Source organism: Amblyomma mixtum, chromosome 5 (assembly GCF_055824585.1).
Source record: "Amblyomma mixtum isolate Tamu chromosome 5, ASM5582458v1, whole genome shotgun sequence".
Lineage (NCBI taxonomy): Eukaryota > Metazoa > Arthropoda > Arachnida > Ixodida > Ixodidae > Amblyomma > Amblyomma mixtum.
In genome coordinates, this window is record NC_143016.1 from 33,434,860 (window position 1) to 33,455,627 (window position 20,768).

Here is a 20,768-nt window from a genome sequence, read left to right on the forward strand (position 1 = left end):
CGAGCAGATATGGCGCCACGTAATAACGGCAGTTTATTGCATTTCGCCGCCGAGGAGCTGCCTCAGTTTTACCTTAGCAGAAGTGGTATAGTACGGTTGGAATGGCATGGTGTGGTATGGTATGATATGGTATGATATGGTGTGGTGTGGTATGGTATGGAGTGACATCGCATGCTACGCTACGCTATGCGGTTGGCCATCAAACTCAATCTGCAAACGATGTAGTCGTTAAGCTCATGCATATGTGGCTACTTGGCTGCTGTAGCCGTTGTCGCCAACATACTATGTTGACTTACACATCCGGTAATAAGGACTAGGTTTGTATAGTTCCTTCTTTTGTTTTCTTTAAAACAACTTAAAAAAATGCTTTCATCATTATCAGCACCAGCACCAGCAGCATCAAAATCAAGTACGCCCCCCGCAGTTTAAAGGCCTGTCCCATATCTCTCCAATTATAATGGCCCTCTACCAGCTGCGGCCACTGTATCCCCGCAGACTTTCAAATCTCATTCACCCACATAAAATTCCACCACCCCTGCTTCGCCCTTGGAATCCATTTCGTTACCCTTCACGACCATTGGTTATCTTGTCGTCGCATTGCGTGCCATGCACATGGCCACTTCTTCCTCTGAATTTAGACTAGGATGTCGTTGACCCGACTTTGTTCCCCGATCCACTCTGCTCTCTTCCTGTACCTTAACGTTGCATCTATCACTTTCATTTCCATCGCTCGCTGCGATGTCCTCACTTTAATATGAACCCTTTTCTTTAGCCTCCACTTTCTTCCTCATATGTGCTACAGATGCAGCTATTATATACTTCTCTCTGGGGGCTGTTGTGCCCGGGCAGTAGTTTCAGCACGCCGTGTGGCCAAAAATGCTTCCCACGGCTATACACTAAACGGCCTCTTGCACAGGGGATCCACTCCAGCCTACGCTTCGTGGGCTGTCTGCCCGATCTTGACGAGAAAGAGAAACTGAGCCGCGGCCGCACACGAATTTTGTTTACGTCGTGCATCCGGACCATTTTGTTTTGTTTTGTCTGCACTACGCCAAGCCGCAACTCCGGGGCCATCTTCGCAGCGGCGGAAGGAACGGCGCCGGGACCTGTTCCCAGCAGCTCGGATGCGACCTCTGTAGAGCTGGCGCTTGCTGGGTTCACAGAAAAAACGGCGCAAAGCTGCACTTCAACCATGGGGGGTACTCCTCAGCTTCTCCCACAGCTACATAACGTGACGTGATAGCATAGGGAAAATGTTGGGGTACCTGGGGTACATTGCCTCTGCTAATACAGAACTCCACCAGCAATCTATCACCTCTACCTTATCCACAGCTCGTGAGATGTAACCTTTTGGTATAAAACTATTCGTCTTCCCGCAGCTCCGTATTTTCGTTTCTTCAGGCCCGACGCCAGGTCAGAGGCGCCAATGTCGCAAACCAAGTCCCAACAAGAAATGCTGGTAAACTGCCAGTCATTACCTGAGAGTAGCTGCCAAAAGCGCTCTACCCTATTTTTAATCCTCTCGTTAACTCTCGCGGTCCGAATCTGCGATTTCTACGTGATCTAAGAAGATGTACTATTTAGCACTTCCCGCGCTTTGTTACCTCGCGTGAACTAATGTTCTCTTCCGAGTGTTTGAATGTTACTTTAGTTTTCTGCATATTAATCTGTAAACCCACCGTTTTTAAGGCGGAAGCCTTTAATGCCTCATCGTTGTAAGCAGGAGTTGTCGACAGAAAATGTCACGCTTTTCAATTGGTCGAAATGCTCGTGACGTCACAGTGCGCGAATTTCAAATGGGGCCAATTGTACTTTGGCTAGTAACCATGCAACCAATCAAAGGGATCGTATAATGATGCTCCAACTATGTGGGACTGAGTTTAGTTAATTGCTTAATTAATCAATTAGCCTAATTAAGATAGAGGAGAATGAAGAGGTCAGAAGACAGAGGAAAAGAAAAGACGCGCGTCGCAGCGACAACAGCGTCCGCGGAAGGAGACGCTGCTGAAAAAAACATAAGTACGAAGCCGCGTTCGCTCCACCACCACGCACTTCCCCACTCAGTTCGACGTTGCTCGTTTCATATACGTTGTGTCGAACATCCTAGACAGTTCAAACATTTGACAGGTGAATGACAGAACACTATGGATAGAAATACAATGATATAAATATGAAATAGCCTAATTAACCTTTCTAGTTAGACCGCATAAATCAATAAAACCGAGAACGAAATTGGTCGAGTTGGGGAATCGAACCAGGGTCTCCGGAGTGCGATACGAGCACGCTAGCCACTCCGTAATGCCAGCTGAATGGTTTGGAATGAACAAAGGCGCGTCTAGCTAATACGGCGTCTTCGTTCACTCCCATCTTCCCCCTTTCCCTTACGGCGAGGTGCAGGTGTCCACCCAGATATGCGAGAGAGATACATTTCCTTTCCTCAAAAAATAAATTTACCGTTCAGCAAGGCGTACAGCCGAATTGGCGATGGCGTTCTGTGGACTCTCTGGCAGCGTTGCAAGACGCTTTCGCGTTCCACTCTTACAGGCGAAGCTTAACATGTTAACCACACATCAGTAACACACGCAGACAGCCAATGGACGCGTCATTCGCTGGTAGCACTTGAATAATCGTTCACAACCACATTCGTGGCAGAATGCTGTACTCAGGCTTTCGCCTTGCACCACTTTAGTCGCCAAAGTGACTCCTAATTTTTTCTTTACCTGTCTAGCTCATGGATCATGCTTCGCAGTCCATCCCCTGAGCCACCTCGCAAAGCAATGTCATCACCGAATCAGAGATTTATGAGGTACTGTCCATTCACGAAAGGAAGTGAACTAAGGCGGCGAATTTTGCCACTTTGAAGTGCCTAAAGAACGCACTTGTGTTTGTACAAGGTCGCCGCTGGAAGCTATTTGACCGTACACCGTGACACATCAGCGCGCACACATGCTACCTGATTCTTGGGTGCAGCTGCACTTTGGATTACCGCCCACCTACACTTCTGACTAAGCTTTGGAGCGGCCAATCGTAGTTCGAGACAGAGACAGAGAGGGAAGGAAAGAGGAGGAGAGAGAAACTATTTAATATACTATGGAGGCACTTATCTCGACATGGGCCCTAAGACCTCACTAGATGATATCCACGAAGTGCCCAAATTTTGTTCGTCGTGTCTCATTCATACTTCGTTCCGCAAACAGTGTTCTGCACCAAATCCTGTCGAGAGTCGAGACTTTTCGAGTTGCTGCCCTGGTAAACACAGAAAGTAAGGTTCTGATCGAACTGCTCCTCAGCGCAGTCCTTTCCGGCGTCATCAATTCTAGGCTAGACGCGGTGGAGAAGCAGCCGAGTGCGAGCGAGGTTTTCAAGAGACGCCCGGATCACTTATCTCCCAAACCACACCGAACAAATAAGCGCTCGCGAGACCTGATCGCACATTTATTTCCCCACGGCTTCCGCTATAACAGGCCCGCGGCATCGACAGCGAAACCAGTCGACAGGCGCCACTCAAACACAAACATTCCCTAGGCACGCCAGTCAGACTGCCAGACCAATAAATCCCCAATACATCCCCGCCGCCGCACGCTTGGCAGCTGGGATCTTCTCGCTGTGAGGGTGCTGAGGACTTACTCTCCTCCGCGCCGACTAGCTCGGGGAGCGAAGACGGCGGAGGGGACGGCGAGTGTGTGTCGTCTGAAGGAGGGGTGGGCTTCGAATAGGACCGAGACGGCAGATCAGCAGCAGTAGAAGCAGAACCAATTTCAATTTTCAATTTCAATTTCAATTTCAATTTATTTTTCCCATGTACACATGGTGAGGGCCGAGGGAAAAAGCCAGAAATTTTGGCTTGACGTGCCCCTCCTCGGCCCCTACATTGCAGGGCAGCAGGTAACATAAATGTTTTACACAAGTAGCATCTCAAAATGCAAACAATAGTTATCAAAAATGGATTTGCGTATTATTAGAAAAATGACAAGGAATGAAGTGTACAACAAAAAATGGTAAGAAAAAAAGAAAACAGAAAAATACACGCCATCGAACAACAGGAATTCGGTTACTCAAATCAGGTCAACACTATACAGAAACGAAAGAGATAAAGAAGCAGTGAAGGGATAAAGAAGCAATAAATCTATAAAGTGGCACATGCATCGTGTATAACTTCGCGGCATGCACGTGAAAGATCAACTTGTGCAGTTTGAAACTTATTTAAAAGACGGGGCAACGTGTTTGCTAGACTATGCGGCATCGAACCTTCCGAGATAGCCTGGGTGACCTCGCCGGTGAACGGAACTCGTTTCCATGCGTGCGATTCCCTGACGTCAGCGGAATTTCTTTGACCACATCATCCGGGAGCAGCAACGTGCGAGCACATTTCTACGCATGATCTGCTGGGAGCGCCACCACATGAATGGGCTACATATACCCTTCCCAGGAATTGCATCGGCAGTGGGCTCGGCGGCACTACTAGCATGCGGTGCGCTAATCCTTTCGTCTTCATTGTGCAGGTGAGCAGGCGTTTTGGCAAATGCTTCCGCTCTAGCGACCGTTTCTTGGTAGTGCTGCCGTGCCCGCAGCTGTGTCTTGAAGTGTTTGATGTTGCTGTATTCCTGTGCAAACTCCTCCTGTTGTCAGGGGACGTTGAAGCAAATCCCGGCCCTGAAATGGCACAAATCGCTAAACAACTGAAGGATATTGCAGAAGATATTAAAGAAATAAAGGAAAAACGGCTGACAGACATAGAAAACAAGTTAGATGCCATAACACTTCTAGAAACTAAAGTGCAGTCTTGTCAAACTGAGATTTCTCGCATGAATCACGTAATAGAAATACTGGAAAAAAAAAAAGATGATGTTGAGAACAAGAGCAGGAGATCCAACTTAATTGTTTATGGGCTACCAGAAGATGAAGAAGAATCAACCGAAACTCTGGAGCAGGCTGTCAACAAAAGTATCATTCAACATACCCTAAAGCTCGATCCAGTTGCCTTTGAACGTATTCACCGGTTAGGCAGGCCGCAGGCTAATAAGACTAGACCGGTGATTTTTAAACTACTGGATGCCCGTAACAAGTCGGCAATACTGAAGCAAGGTTTTAAACCTAAAGACACGAAATATGCCATTGGGGAATATTTCTCTCCGAGAATTCGAGAAATCAGAAAAAAAACTGTGGAACAGTGCCAAAGAAAATCGACAAAAAGGGGACAAAGTTTCGCTTGCCTTCGACAAATTATTTATAAACAGCTGTGCCTTTGTTTGGGATGACGAAACGAACGAGAAAGTTCCGCTGAAAAAAAAACGAAGAGCAGGAGGAGACAGTCGAAAAAAGGAGCCCACCAACGACACGGGGAAGAGCGCGATTAAAGCACTGACCATCATAAATGTAACCGCAAGGAGCATAGTAAACAAAGTAGAATCTTTAGAAAACCTATTAATTGATCGGGAACCTGATATTGTCGCCGTCACGGAGACTTGGCTTTCACCAGAAATTTCGAGTCATGAAATCGCACTACCCAACTACTCAGTTATTCGGAAAGACCGAGACTACCGTGGCGGTGGTGTGGCTCTCTTGATAAAGAAAACCCTGCCGTTTGTTACGCTCCCAGATGTGTCAGGTGCTGAAAGCGTATTCTGCAGACTTCTCTGCAACAATACTACTGTCTGTGTAGGCTGTCTGTATAGGAGCCCCTCTTCAGGAGATGAGTGCATTTCTGACATTCATGACTTCCTTCAACAATATGCTTGCAGCACTAGAATCATTCTCATGGGTGACTTTTACCTTACGGACGTGGACTGGATAACTATGCAACACACATCATCATCTTCAGAAGCTCTTTTTGACTTAATGCTCTCCTTTAATCTCCACCAAATTATCCTAGAACCAACGCGCAAGCAAGGATCAGCAAACAATATCCTCGATCTTATACTAATCAGTGATCACTTTCCAGTACACCAAGCGCAGACAGAAATCATCGAAGGCATCTCTGATCACAACATATCATTATGTTTGTTACCTCTAGACTGCTCAATAAAAAAACGATCTGATGTCAAGACGACACTGAACTTCGATAAGGCTGATGATGCCAGCATATTAACCTACCTCGCACATGAATTTGAAGCATTCAGTGAAATGGTCTCCGACCCCTCAATCAATATTAACAGGGTTTGGCTTCATTTTAAGACTATGGTTTCACACTGCATAACTAATCATGTTCCAGTAAAAACCAAGCGTCCACAAAGAAACAGTCCATGGGTAACAAGGGATGTCATCCACGCCAAACGTCATGTGAAAAGGTTGCGTATTTCTATCAAAAATCATGGTTCATGTCCTTCTAAAACTACAAAACTAGCGTGCGCAATCGCAAAGTTCAGAGAGATAGGCAAACAGGCCAAGAAACACTATTTTAATGTAACACTGCCTAACTTTCTGACAAACAACCCGCATAGATTTTGGAACCATTTCCGCCCAACTAAAAACCCGTTATCCGACTTGTCTCCTGAGGATAGAGCTAACAATGCTAATGCGTACAACACGTTTTTTCGCTCAAGTTCCACAAAAGATGACGGTAATCTCCCGGACTTTTACGGCAATCAAACATCACGCATTGACCCTTTAATCATATCAGATGCGGGCATTTTTCATCTATTACTCACGCTTGATCCTAAAAAATCACCCGGACCAGACAATATCCCAAACGATTTCTTGAAACGATACGCAGAATGGTGCAGCAGATACTTGGGTCTGATATTTCGTAAATTTCTCTCGTCATCAACTTTACCCGACGACTGGAAGAAGGCAAAGATTATACCAATACACAAAACAGGAGACACCACATTACCATCGAATTATAGACCAATATCTCTCACCAGCACGGCTTGCAAGTTGCTCGAGCATGTCATCCTTAAACACCTAACAAACTTCCTTGATACTCACAATCTGTTATCATCAAACCAACATGGATTCCGGCATGGGCTATCAACCGTCACACAGCTTACAGAGGTTGTGCATGACCTTGCATTCGCCATCAATAACTGTAGCCAGACTGACATTATATTATTGGACTTTTCTAAAGCATTCGATCGCGTCTGTCATAACAAATTAATAGCAAAGTTACGGGGTGCCATCGGGGATGGGGAAATTTTAGATTGGATTTCAGATTACTTATCAAACCGGACACAATTCGTACTGTTTCAGAACATGGAATCTGCGACAGTACCCGTCATATCAGGTGTCCCTCAAGGATCCGTGTTGGGGCCACTGTTATTTTTAATTTTCATCAACGACATAACCAACAATATCGATTCTAACATCAAACTCTTCGCCGATGACTGCATTATCTATAAAACAATTAACAGCTACGAAGACCACATTTCACTTAGCGATTCATTGAACAAAATAACCGAATGGTGCAAAACATGGCAAATGACGGTAAACACGACTAAATCTGTTTGAATGACGGTAACAAGAAAAAGGCAGCCTTATGATTTTCCGTACTTTGTTAATGGCAGAATACTGACGAAAGTTCACCAACATAAGTACTTAGGTATCACACTAACTTCTGACCTCAGATGGGACGCGCACATTGCTAGCATAACCTCGAAAGCATTACGCAAACTATTTTTTCTTCGAAGATGTCTGCGCCTTGCACCCACATAGACAAAGCTTCTCGCATATACTACTTTCGTTCGACCAGTTTTAGAATACGCTAACACAGTTTGGTTCCCCCATTCAGTGACTAATGTAACAAAACTAGAAAAAGTACAGCGTAAAGCATTGCGGTTTATACACAACAAATATAAGCGCACAGATTCACCAACTAACCTCGCGGCTATTTCGGGTTTAGCGACGCTATCATCAAGAGCGCAACAAGCACGACTAAAATTTTTATTTCACCTGATGCACAACTACTACAAGATAGACGTATCAAAATACATATCTTTCTCGCAATCACGCCCGTCGAGGCATAAACACGCACGCGCGATAACAGAATACTAATGCCATAACGACACGTTCGTATATTCGTACTTTCCCCTCGTGATCAGAGAATGGAATCGCCTTGATCCCTCAATCATAACTGCAACCACATTATCTCAGTTCACGTCACGGATAGAATCCTTATCAATTAACGAATAAAGCAGTTTCACTGACATACTCAACCGTCTTTCATCACTTCATTAGATTGTTAATTAATCGTGAAGAAAGTCTCTCTTATTTTTTCCGCTGCTGTGTTCCCATGTGCTCTAATTGAATTCCTTATGGCAATACTCCACCCGACTCCTAGACATGTATTTTTCTTTTTCTTTGCTGATGTTTACCTTTTCTTTTATTTTGCTTGTTCCTTTCTGTTCACCTGTGTTTGATTTGTATTCACTTTTTTTTTTTAATTCCAGAGTGCACTGCTCAAATTTTTATCATGTTTGTCATTTTTGTTCGCCCACCTGCTATGGTCCTTGCTGGGACTGGCAGTATTGTAAATAAATAAATAAATGTGTACCATATATTGTGCGGCAGGTTGGAATATGCAACAGTTCGCTGTGTCTGCTAGGATAAACTTGTACATTTAGTGAAAGGTGTGCCGTGTCACGCAAGTAATTCATATATTGTTTTATGTCCTTCTTGTATCTTTCAGCTAGCCTAACATTATACGTTTCAGATATTTTTATGGCATTGAACTGGTGGAATAAATCGCATGGTGGAATAAATCGCAGAGGATGCTTGCTTACTTTGCGTGATACGAACACTTCCGGTTGTTGTGGTGGTATACACGCAGCCGGACCCCGCTTGATAGAGAATGGTCAATGCTTCGGTGCTGATTTAATACGCTGCTGATGCCTTCGCAGGTAAATTCGGCTCACAGCATTCGCGTTCTCTTTTATGGGTTTGAGTGTGCTTTTGTAATTACGCTGTGCATAAACGACACGCAGGACGTAGGCCGTAACCATTTCAATAAATAATTCCCCTGTAGAAGCGTAGATTTATAGCTACTTCGTAGCTACTCTTGTTTATTCGTTTTTTGTCTACGGTTCTGCTTTGGGCGGCTCGGGTTATGCTTCCGAAAAATGATGTGAATTTCTTTTTTTCTAAACAAATTGTTGCAGCTCCCGGCCTTTGCCTTTAGAGGGAAACACACTAATACGCGTTTGAGAAAAAAAAAATATGTTTTGGAAGCGGTGGAGATCATATAAAATGCTCCCTCTTCGAAGAGACCGATGATCAGCGCCTAACTTCTGCGTTGACATTTTTTCATATATTTACGGCGGCTTGCCCTACGTGCGAACTCAGAGATTCCTCCGTATTTCGAATGATAGAAGACTCCCCTCGACTCGTAAAGTTCAAAAGGTTTATAAGAAAATTGCTACAGGATTGCAGATGCAAACGTAGATAGCGGGAACATAATGAAAAAGTAACTTCTTCTCACAGTACACGGCCAAAAAGCACTGCATTTCTCTCCCGCCTCTGCAACGTGTATCTCGCAAGAATAAAAAAGCACCTCAAGCAGCCCTGAAGAACTGCCTTCGGATCTGTCTCGGCCTCCTAAAGGTATCCTCTTCCAACCGACAGCCATATAGTTCTTATAGGTAGAACCGAATGCCACAGGCGGAACAACTCATATGCTCTTTCAACATAGTTGAAAAGTGCAAGCAAAAAAGTGAAATCTCCACCGACGGCTCTAGTTTTAAGGAGACTTCCTCCTGTGGTTTCATGTCCCCTTTACAGGGCAGATGCCCACCAACCTCCCTCAGCGGACGACGTCTTACACATCGGCAGAGCTCCATGCAATAAAAGAAGCCGTGTTATATATCTTGCGCTGATAGACGATATTCACGAACTCCGAAACAGGCGAACAAAACCCCTCGAGCCTGCTTAAGAAAACTACCCGTCTGCTAGTCTCTCTTGACATTGGATGTCTCTATCACTTGGCCAGCGCTGTAGGTCATTGTGTGTAGCGTGCTGTCCCGTCGGTTCCTTTTGTCGCTGTCCTTGTGCTTTCCACGCTAGTTGCAATGTCGCAGTCACTAACGAATCATTGTGTACAATTCCTAAGAAGGCCAGCGCATTGTTCCAAGCATACATAAAGACTGATGAAGCCGCTCGCAAACGTCTCAAGCCCCGGAATTATAAGCGGATTTTCTGCACAAAATCTGACGCGGCCCGAATGGGAAAAAAATTTGTTACGAGAAAAGAGATCGGCTCTGGAGCTTGCCATCTCATAATTACCGATTTCTTCATTCTATTGACCGACACTAAAAGTTAAATTCCCATAGACTTCTCTGCCTGGAATCTGTCTTCGTCTTGAAGTGAACTGCGCGTCTACAAACAGCTTCTGATACCGTTTAGGTTAAGCGACCAGTCCATGTTGTTTCAGTTGAACCTGGTTAACTCGTTTCCTTGGATTCCCTAGCTTATGCAAGAGAGCGAGCATATTTCGATAACCAAAAGGAGGCTCTTTCACAACTGCCAATGTTTTAGGCTTCTCGGCGTGCCCCGCGTTGAAATTTCTGTTTGCCAACTTGGAGGGCATTAGACTAGTTCACAATCTCTGAAACCTGCTTGCGTACCCCTTTATACGTATTCGGCATGCGCAGAACTATTTTGCTGCCCACCTACAGAACAATTGGACTTCCTCACTTAATTTAAAGCTTTATCTTAATATTCTTTGTAGCGCACGTAATTCTATGACCGCTTATATTCATTCCTTATTTTATTAATGCGTTAGCTTCAGAACGGCCTGTGCAAGAGAAAGTGCTTGTGCAAGCTGATGACATTGCCTTGCTAAGTCACTGGGGAGATGAACTGAAAAGCATGATTACGAGCTAGACAAGCAGAGCAGAAAAGTGCGTCTAAAAATCAATATGCAGAAAACCAAAGTAATGTACAACAGTCTCGAAAAGAAACTGCAGTTTAAAAATGGTAGGTAGGTGCTGAAAGTGGTAAAAGAATACGTCTTATTTGGGCAGGTAGTGGCCTCTGATTCGATTCACGAGAGAGAAGTAGCTAGAAGAATAATAATGGGGTGGAGCGCATTTAGCAGGTTTTCTCAGATCATGAATGGCAGTTCACCAGTATCCCTCAAGAGAAGATTATACAACAGGTGTATCTTACCGGTACTCACCTATGGGGCGTAAACGTGGAGGCTAACAAAGAGGGTTCAGCTTAAATTGAGAACCACGCAGCGAGCTGTGGGAAGGAAAATGATGGGTTTAACGCTAAGAGACAGGAAGCGGGCAGAATGGGTCAAGGAACAAACGCGGGTTAATTGCATCCTAAAGTAGATATCAACAGGAAGAAATGAGCTTGGGCAGGGCATGCAATGCGAAGGCAAGATAACCGATGGTCCTTAAGAGTAACGGACTGGTTTCCAAGAAAAGGCAAGCGTAGCAGGGGCGGAAGAAAGTTAGGGGTGCGTATAAGATTAAGAAGTTTGTGGGAATAGGGTGGCAGTGGCTGGCGCAGGACGGGGTTAATTGGAGAGGTATGGGAGAGGCCGTTGCCCTGAAATGGGCCTAGTCAGGCTGACTACTTCCACTAGGGCTAGGTGGACAATACATCTGAAAAAAAAAGTAAAACAGATGTGGTTAAAAAAAAATACACTGCTTGTCTTGACGTTTCGGCCCGGGACCGGTCTTATTTTGACGGTGTCCACCGTGCCAACTGCACGTAAATGCAGGTGGCAATTGAGCTAATGGTTGGTCGCGAGAGGTTGCTCGGGAAGAGCAACCTGGTTCTCACAAGCCCCACCGATGGCAGCACCTGCCATAGCAGGGCCGTGGTGCATCGCTTAACTGCTACACCGCAGCGAAAGGAGTGGTAGGAGGCTATCTGAACAGCTTAAATCCACGAATGGTGGGTCCGAACATCGTAACCTAAGCGAAAATCGAAGTACTAGCGCACCTTATTCGCAGTTGGCCTAATTATGCAAATCAACTGTCAGTTTTCAAAAATATTTTACACGCTCTTCTCTTCCCGCTTTCATCTTCTAAAACCGCTTTCAAGCGCAGAAGAGCATATCAGCGTTTCTTGTGCGCCGGCTAAATTATCTGCCTTGTATTAAAGAACCTGTCTCTGTATCCCGGTTTCTTTATATAATACCTTGCATGCTCATACTCTCTCCTGCATTGCTCTTCTGGCAGCGGACAGAGTGTTAATGTGAAATGCCGCGATCTTAATTTGGTGAATAGAAAAAAGATTCTTCAACATCGGCTAATCAAAGTAATGAACAATTCACACGAGAGAACGTCACCCAGTACACGACTTTTCAGAGGAGGTTGCGCCATTTCGTGGCACTCAGAATGAACGTGGTGGCAATATCTCCCGCTCCTTCTTTTCTTTTTTTCTTTCATACCGGCAACAGGAAATTATAGTTTTTCTGACAGCAGCAAAGAGATCTCTGAGAGCTAATTTCGTAGCTGCTCTTCCAATACGTTGTTTCATTGATTTCTAGCTCCACTATAGTGCGCACCCCGGCCCTTAATCTCTTCGGTGGCGACCGCGACTCATTTTATCGGCTTCTTTGGCGCAGAATCAATTCTCCTGAGCCATGTTTGTCAACGCCTGGCGCCTGACGTTTTTGTGAATCGTTCGTGCCGTTCACCCAGACCGGTTTTCTAGAAGGTATCAAAGCGCTCTGATGCTAGCTATAGTGCGGCTGCCCGAAGCTATAAGACAGCGCGTGTACACGAGCACCCCGGTGAGACGCAATTTAATCGATCTCCTTCTCTTCGCTTACGTAAAGCAGGAAAGCCGATCTTCCGGGCCACAGCTGCAGTCGAGCGCGCAAGCATTGTCGCGAAGATTGCGCACCGCAGCGAAGAACCGTGGGCGGTTCGCTGCAGATTGAAAACGGGAAAGGAAGCAAGAAAAAGGGCTGAAAACGAAGGTCACAGAATGAAGAAAAGGGTAGAAATCGACGGAATCAAGCAAAGATGTAAAGGTCGTATGGAAAGAATGAAGAAGATTAGAAACGAGTGAAGGGTGGAAGGAAATGCGGTGAAGAAAAAGAGTCGAGCTGGAAGAGGAAATGATGAGAGGCAAAAGGAAAAAAGCTAGAAGGAAGGAAAGAAAAAAGTAAGTAATAAAAAACTTGTCAGGAAGAGGACAAATGAAATTAATGCCAGATGGAGAAGAAGTTAAAGGAGAAAACGAAAAAGGAAATATTAAAATAAACAGTCGGCCAGTGATGGCGACACGCTTACAGGGCAAAGTACACACACACACACACCGTCCGAGCACCCTCCGGCGCACGTCAGCACTACCGCGCACTGTTTCGCGAACCACGTCGCGGAATGCGAGTGGCGATTACGATCGGGCTCGGTCGGCCGGGCAGCGAAGAAGCGAAGAGAGGTGGGCGCTTTTGTGCAGACATTATGCCTCGCGCTTGATGTTTTTCGGGCTTGCTTTATTTTCCTCTTTGCGCAAACTTTCGTTACAGCTTCTCGCTCTGTTGTCAACAGAAAAAGAAAGGCTGCCGGCGGAGGGGAGTAGAGAGTGTTCAGTTGTGGCTCCAACGAACGCGCGCCGACTGCTCGATATTTGGAATTGTCCAGCTGGAATTGTCCAGGGTGCTCTGCGAGCGTCAACAGGGGCTGCTGCTGCGCGACACCGAAGCTTTCAATTGAGTGCGCTGCGCGGAGAGACAGAGAAACCCTTTAATGAAAAACAGAGAATTTTTGAAAATCCCTGGCATGCTACTCTGCATGGAGAAGGAGAATTTGGGAGCCAGAGATTGAAGCGCGTCCTCTTCTTTGCATGGTTCATCGCTGGCGCGCCTGACCGTGGGCAGACGTTCATGCGCAATAAATATACGGTTTCAAGCTGGAAGCAAGCCTCCCTGATGCGCCGCCTTTAGCGGTGAACAAAGCTCCACTCGTTCCTGGTTGCGCTGCATGCGTTGTGTTCACTCAACGGTTCCAGCCAAGAGCAGTTAAGGTGTTTCAGCTGATCGAGGCTTCATCGACCGGTTTAAAGGTTATCCTGCCTGGACGTGTGTTGGGAATGGCAGTACGACATCGAAATAGATAGAATCAAGAAGAGTCCCTGCAATCACGTAGGTGATTGCAGGAACCCTCGTTGGTTCCGAGAGGCCGAGCGTGGTCTCTCGCCAGTAAATGTTAAATAATTGTACCGCGTGAACTGCGATTGAGTGAATCAGTGCAATTCTATTCGACAATGGCCTTGCGCAACCTCAAAAACGCACTCAATAATCATGGCTTGAATCCGGTGCTAATCAGAAGCAAAGTATGGCTTAAAAGAACTTCATCGTTGGTGCGCGGTTTATCTCACACAGAGTCATTAGTGGTCCCGCCTGCCAGCGTTTTTTTTGGAACCGCTTTTCCTGAGACCACAGTCAACTCGGCTACCTTTCGTTTTGGGTACTTTGGCACGTGGCTTTGCGTTTCCTATTTGGCTGTGGCTAGAGTTCCGTCCAGATGGAACTACAATTTGCGCTAGAGTTCCGTCCAGACGGAACGGCATGTAGCGATGGGGTTCCGTCCAGACGGAACTGTATCTGACACCATACAGTTCCGTCCAGCATTATCTGCCACAAGAGTTATGCCAAGACGGAATTAAAGCTGGCGTTAGGGATTGGGAAACCAATTCGCTTGCAGACTTTTGCATGTCCATTTAAAAAAGGGGCAATCCTATTCCGCCTAATGTGTGACAGGATATTCTGTTGCATCATTTTATTTTCCAAGCAGTCAGTGAGAAATGACAATAGAACGAGCTTTGGCTTGGGTTTGTTGGTGCGTTTGCATAATGCTTGTTGACCGTTTGTGTACGTCTTAGTCTTTTTCGCGCTACGTCATCGCGCAGCGCGAATAGCGACAGGGCTTCACATCATTTCGCGAAGAGTTTCTGCACTCTGCTTCTAAAAATATCATTTTCCCGATCCTGCATGCATGCACGGAAGTTATACCTTCGAAGATGTAACTAAACGCAATACGCGGACAGATATTTTGGTGCCGTATAAATGCATAGAGAGAACATTTGGATGCAGCTTTGTCAACTGGTTATTCCAGAGGCAATGAAATGCTTTATGTGGGCCGAAATCACCAATTTGGTATAGTATGGACAGTACGGACATTAGACAGTTTTAGTTTTACGTACGTAAAACCTTCACGCACGTAAACGTGAGCAGTCTACGTAGCGTACGCTAGTGTCGCTTCGTACAGTTTTAGCTACACGTACGGGACACAAACTGTGTATATATGCCATAGAACCTAAAAAATGCGCTAGCATGTTGGGCCGCGCGATCTAGTACAGATAAAGAAAACTAATTTTGTTTAGTCGACCTGCTTGGAGCGGAGCCAGGCCAAGCCACAGTGTGGGCGGTAAATACTTCCCCCTTTCTTCTGACAAACTGAGCAATTTCAGTCCACCGAACTGTATGTTGCATGTTATCTTCAAAGGGATTGCATTCCTTCACGTCCCGCAGCATTTTTAAATCATCGCTTTTCGAGAAGCGAAGGGACGCTGGTGTCCCACTCCTGTTGACGACGTGTGCGTATGGAGCCAAAACGCGCACCGTTATGCATCTGCTGTATGCATCTATCAAGCGTTTTATGTTCCACTCAATGGGTTTGAGGTGTATTGTTGCGCGTTGGTTAGTTGCTGCATGGTGTAGGGCGCGTGTAGAGAACTTGCCTTTAGCATACATATCAAGCCCTACTCTGCGGGCCACCCAAAAGCCAAAGGACATCTCGTAACACTATAAAAATATTTAATCAAAGTACCAGGAAAAAGCACAGCAGTATACTGCGTGGGAAAAATTTAGTACTGAATAGGATATTTTACACTTGTTAGCGCTGACATCGCCAATCTCTGTCTTATAGTTATAAAATCATTGCGGGGTTGTTAACAAAAAAAAGATCCTTTTAGAGTGTGCTGGTCCGGAAAAGAAATGCGACACCCCCAAAGTAAAAGAAAGAAGGCGGAAAAAGTAAAAATTCGCGTGATGAAAGTTTTCAAACAAATCTGAACCACGCAGCTCATGTTACTTTCCCTCGTATGGCCGTGCTAAACTTCAATTTCAAAAGAATCGCAAAATGCGACCCAATTCTTTTTGCTTCCGGCTCAAAGGCTGTAAGGCCCTTCGGTAGACCGGAAGTCTGAAAGTGGTGCAAAAAAACAGCAGCCGCCGACATTATGCGACCGTCGTTCGAAAGATCAGAGCGCAGATGCTTTTCTGCTGGCGTCATCGACGACAAAGACAATACGTCTCTCAAGAAATAAAGCAAACAAGCAGACTTCTAGGAAGTAAAAAAAAAAATTGTTCACAAAAGAGTAGCGTCAAGTTACGCATGATAGAAAAGAACACCGGGAGTTCTGGATCTCCTAAACATTTCTTTGTATACAAACTTGACGCGTAGCACCTCTTTTGCGGCTTTTATTTGATACTGCCTCGAGGATAAACGGCAGTCAAGGAAGAGATAGGAAGAGGGGAGACAGGCTGGCCTCTGCTGAAATGAAGAGCGCAGTCTGCATTTGAGAAACTGCTCTCAGCTGCTATGGAATGGGGAAGATTATGTTGAATGATAGATTCCTGTGTCGGTTCATGAGATATAAAATAGTTCTTTTTGAGTCGGCCAGTGATAGAAGTAAAAAAAGAAAAGCGAAAAGGGCATGCGTCTTTAACTGGACCGTCAACGCTTCCAGAGCGAAAAACGGTTTGTCACAGCTTCGCTGCCTAGGCACCCCGTTATGACGGACGATGGTGAAACGACAACTGGCTGGGTGAAAAACAAGGGAGGAAGGGGGAGGTCAGCACATTGCCGCGTCTCCGAACAAGGCCGACAAAAGAAGCGCGTGTGGCGCTATATGAAAACTGGAACTAAGGTATCGGGAGGGCCGGAAGGAACCGGGCATCGGCGTTTCGAAATCGCCACCCTGTTAACGTATTTGTATTATTTTGTTGTTCCGTATCGAAAACGGTTATATGCCGCGTTTTTCAAGAAGAGAATGTGTCGTGCAGCGATTGAGGCTTGAAGCCACTGGCGCATATATAATACGCCTAAATACGAGCACTGGAAAAGGGCGTCGGGAATTTTGAGTGATCTGGCGTGGTCAGGTATATGGCGGCGTTTTTAGTGGCTGCATTTGACAGACATTGAATAAAAACGCATGCTTCATAAAATTTTCAGGAACTGCTCCAAGGAACAACGGATAATTTCATCAAGCTACTGCCACGAATCGCGAGCACGGAAGTGGTGCAGGCTCGTCGATAGAAGCGCTTTTAGAATGTGCAAGGGCTTGAGCCAGATGCCAGGCTCTGGGGTCGTATAGTGTGCCGTAATGATGGTACGCGCAACTAAGCACAACACTATCCGTATGTTGCGTCGCAGATGCATACTGAGTATTGGAGTTTACCGCATGGAACTGATGGAAACGGTACAAAATCTGGTCAGCGACCCTCACCCCTCACCGCTTCTAATCATCGTTACCCTTTTTTTCCCCGCATGTCCAGTCTCTGCATCTATACCTTCTCTAATTTTTCTTCCGCCATTGTCAAAGTTTCGCGAGCCTCCGCCTTTCATGCTACTAAAGTTTAGGCCACAAGCCTTCAACCATTTGGTGTTCGGCGCTAACGCAGCCTGCACTAACGGACGTTGGCGAAAAATACCTGCCACTGCTCGCCCCCCTTTCCTAACTTTTTGCGTCCTCTCCTACAGGCCGCTCCTACAGGCCTGGTTTCCTTATCTTAGTTGTTTAGTTTGCAAGTCGAACTTTATGCCGTATTCGTCGCAGCTACTTTTTTTTACCTTCCTCTAACCGCCACTCTCGGCCTTATTTCCGTTCAGTTTCTGTCGTTCTCGACCACATAGCCGACAATTTGTGTTTGCTTCTCCCTCCTGCAGTCTTCTCGACCCCTGTCAATAGGTCTCGACACACACCCTTTCCAACGCTTTCGCTTGGAAGCGAGCCACACTTCGTGCCTCCCGGTGTCACGCGTTAGACAGATGGCTTTCATTAGGGCGCTGCCTGGCTTCAGCCCTGTTGCTTGTTGCGAGCGCTGTACGCGCTCCCTTGAACGAAGTGTTCCGCGCAGCTTAGGGGCGCGGTCGGGGGGCGAGCCAGAGTACGGGGACCGACTACGCGATGTATTTTCGCATACAAAAGAAGAAGCGCCGTGGCACTGAAGGCACGGCGAAAGTTAGAAAAGAACAGCTTTCGTTCTCCACCACCAGTGATTTAATGGCTAGGAAGCCAGACGCGCTACCGAAAGCGACAACGTTGTAAATTATGCTCGACGACGATTTACGCGGCGCGCGCCGGGCGAAGGGGCGGAGATGAGCGAACGCCGTTCCTTGTTTTTAAGACGCGAAGGCGGCGACGATGAACGGGTGACAACATGCGGGCGCGCTCTGGCTGAGCTGTATAATTCGCAAGGGGGCCTTCTTTTGGGTTTTTGTTTGTGCTTCTATAATCTTTAGAGTGAGAGCAAACTCAGGCTCCACTGAGCATGTTCAGATGATTGCTCGCAGTTAGATTATATGTGCGAGAATTTTGTTCATTTTTGTAGTGGTTTGTTTTTTTATACATGCCTCTGGCTAGATGAAAAGGAGGAAAAGCCGACAAATGTTGTAAATGGAAATTCTATGAACATGTTTTCACTGTGCAACTTGGTTGCATGTTATTGACACGAGTAACCCATGATGAAGCAAAGATTTAGAAGCGTTTCCCCGGAGAAGTTTAAGGGCGAAACATGAAGGTGCTTTTAGAATCGATCGTAGTGGAGCGCTTTAAGGAGAATCCACTTTTCAAACCGCGAAGACATTGAATTCGCTGTGTGTTCAGTATTTAGTCTGATCCAAGCAAAGTCTGGCCGGGTCCGTGCTTTTAAAGCTGCTTGAAAGCACCGTCTGGGCAACAAAACAAGCTGATGCACCCTCCGCATCTGCTCTACACGACGAGCGCTCAACTCTTCCTTACTGAGCTCCGTCTGATCTGTAGGCTGGAAACATGTGAGCTGTTCGCTTCCTCTGATAAATAAACAGAAGGAAAAGGTAGAAAACGTTTTCGGTGCGGCACTGGTGTCAAAGTATTGTTCACGCTTTCGTATATTCGAAAATCTGGCGCGTTTTGACTTATCCCGCGTTTATGCTTGGTTTTTCTAATCACCCCTTTTTCTCCGGTTCATTTCACTGTGCATGCAGCATCGATGTCTTCCGCAATTTTATTTTTATTTCCTTTTGTGTCGAATAAATGATTCGTCTCTTATAATGCACCGAACGAATGAGGAGAAATAAAAAGGTTAGTTTTGAAAGCAGAAGTCACGGGACTGGTGGATGGTCATAGCGTTGCCCATTGTTTCCAGATGCACTAGAACCTCAGGCAGTCGGCATGACCGAGCACTATATACGAGTAGCCGCTGCCGCGGAGCATAAATTGCACTCTCTGGAAAGCCTGAAAAATGCGACAGATATACGTAAGCCAACGAACAAGACGAATGTGAGTCCCTCCGCAAAAACACGTTTCCATTCCTCCACTCGTCCGAAAAAGCGCTGGATGGATTTCGCTGCTGTTCGTGCGTGGCGCGACGACAAATGCTTCTCGCCGCGTGAATTTATCTGCAGGGACTTTCGCCGCTTGTGCCGTGTTGTAGAGGCATCAGCCACGTGCCCTTGGAGTTTGGAGGGAGGACTCGGCAAGGAAACGCGGCTTTTGGGTCTTTGAAGCCGACGGCGCGCACTTTGGATTCGGGACGGCGCTTCGAAAGAGTAACGACTTTTTCAGTGACAGATTCCACGATTAACGTCTTTTCTCGACGAACAAACGTCACCCAGCAGCCGCTCGCTGCTGGTACTTTGACCCACAGAGAAAAGATCACCTTTATTAGGATCTGAAATGAAAACTGCGGCCTCCATTGGCAGTGGTGTTCTCTTCGTCTGAGCCTCCGAAAATGCGTGGTGTGCTGGTTGATCCAGCACGCACTGAAAAGGTTTGCATGTGGATTCTAAACACGTGCGCACCACGTGAAATCATGCCTGTCTGCTACAGAAAAACTTCACCTCCCTGAGAAAGTTCAACGACGCGGGTCAGAATGCTACGTGAGCAGAAAATAGGCAGTCAAGAAATTCGACAGATGGTGTTGTACACAGGAAGATTTAACTCCGTAATGCTGCACGTGTAGGAAAAATAGAGAGAGAGCGAGAGGGGGGGGGGGGGGTGCAGAGGGCCACGGGACACGCTATAACGAAGAGATGCAGATGAACGGCGATGGCTTCGGATTTCACATCGCACAGCTAATGAGCCTAATTGCGCTGCGCATATACAGAAATTCAGCCGCCGCCAGCAGCATTTTGTGCTTTAAGTGTTTATGGCTGAGTGGGAAACGGGACTGAGACTGAGTAAAACATAATTGGCAAGCACAGGACGTGGGCTTTCTAACTGGTAGCTATAAAGAGAGGCACTCGCATAGCTTTGCGTAGCCTTACGTTCTGTGCATCCCAGCCATGCATTCCTCCGTCACTGTACCAGTTTCCACACAAAGCTAAGCGCTTACGATGCAATGCACCAATTAGGCACATTAGTTGCTCTGTTAGCATATTGTTTTGCGACGGAGGTGCTAAAAAGTTCACTCTAACTAGAGCTTACAGTTCACTGGAAGTCATCAAGAGGGCTGCTATGCGTTTATATTGCTGTAATGACCTCTAGTTTAAATACGATTTGCTTATCCACGAGCCACGTCAGGAGCACATTATGACTCTTGATTCATCGACTGGTTTTGAATGCGAAAATATTGGGAGCATTAAATGCATAAACTCGTTGCAGTGTCC

The 20,768-nt window shown here is 46.1% G+C and overlaps 1 pseudogene; it reads left to right on the top strand.

Moving 5' to 3' along the window:
* Positions 1-457: 457 nt before the first annotated feature.
* Positions 458-5,365, top strand: LOC149341699 (uncharacterized; annotated as a pseudogene).
* The last annotated feature ends 15,403 nt before the right edge of the window (positions 5,366-20,768 follow it).